Genomic DNA, 1,066 nt, shown 5'->3' with positions numbered 1-1,066 from the left:
ACAGGACACTTCAACATTTGCCGACACTAGTTTGGCGCCCTAGTTTCTAAATCCTGGAGGTCGTTTGTGGCGATGCACCATACTTCTTCGCAACTTCGCCCTGACTACCAGGAGGCATTTGGACGTTCCATGAACGTTCGAGAAGGTATCGAAAGTTCTACAGAATTTTTGGCGATGTACCATTGAGGACATTTTCCCGTTGCACACAGTAAGTCGGATGGTGCGACAGTGCTGAGACAAAGCAAGGACTTCTATCCAATTGCCACTGCTTTGAACTGAGGACGCAGCCAAAAATTGTTCAAGGCGATGAATTTGGCGCTTGACTACAACCTCTCTCTAGTTCTTTATCAAACACTGTAGACGTTCCAAGTTACAAGACACTCGAGCAATTCGTGCTGGAAGCGTCGGTCAAAGCGGTAGGAGCTATCATCATTGAACAGACAGGAAGCTTTAACATCACGTTCCACTGGTTACTCAATGAACAACGAGTATTACGCAACCTACTTTGCTCTTTACATTTGGCATGGCGAATTACAACAAGTGTTGTTGTCTATATCTCGGTAGATGGTGTCGAATGAAGCATTTCAGGATGAAACATCATCGGTAATAGGTATATATTTAAAGTTGAATATACTCATCAAATGAATCCGTATCGAATTCTCGATATCATAGATGTCAAGTTTTTGCAAATATTCGAACGCTTTGCACAGCACCACTTCGCCCGACGCCAAAGCCGATTCCACCTCGGCCGACCGATGTGGACACGTTAGTCCTCGGCGCTGAGAGGGAATCAAGCAGACTCAACAACGTCGACAGGATACAGCGGTTCTTCGTGCAGTCGGCCTTCGTCCTCCAGTTGGCACTTTTTCGGATGTGGGACGCGGAAATCGTTGCCGCGTCCACATTTGAGATTCTCGATCAAGACGAACTGCAGCGTGCGAAAGTTGGCAAGCAGCGTCGTCCTATGCACGTCACTCCACGCGGCAAGTACATTGGTGACAATGTATCCAATGATCGTGCATGCCGCTTCACTTTGTTGGATTGTAGGACACGAACCAAGATCCAG

The sequence above is a fragment of the Aphanomyces invadans genome (assembly GCF_000520115.1).
Source record: "Aphanomyces invadans strain NJM9701 unplaced genomic scaffold supercont1.6, whole genome shotgun sequence".
NCBI classification, from domain to species: domain Eukaryota; phylum Oomycota; class Saprolegniomycetes; order Saprolegniales; family Verrucalvaceae; genus Aphanomyces; species Aphanomyces invadans.
Note: the sequence above shows the minus strand (reverse complement) of the source record.